We start from the raw sequence: 213 nt of genomic DNA on the forward strand, positions 1-213 counted from the left end.
GCAGCCAGAAAATATCCTAAACCACGTTGTTCATAGGTGTAAATAAAGATTAGAAAAAAAAAAAAAAAGATACAGTACAAAACAAGAATCACTAAATGATTGGAGAATGTATTCTTCTTATCTGCACATAATTCATTTCATTTGCTTGTATTCAATGAAACAGGAAACCTTATTGTTCTTCATCTACTTCATCCTCTTTACACCCCCCCCCCC

Source organism: Macadamia integrifolia, chromosome 9 (assembly GCF_013358625.1).
Source record: "Macadamia integrifolia cultivar HAES 741 chromosome 9, SCU_Mint_v3, whole genome shotgun sequence".
Classification (NCBI taxonomy): domain Eukaryota; kingdom Viridiplantae; phylum Streptophyta; class Magnoliopsida; order Proteales; family Proteaceae; genus Macadamia; species Macadamia integrifolia.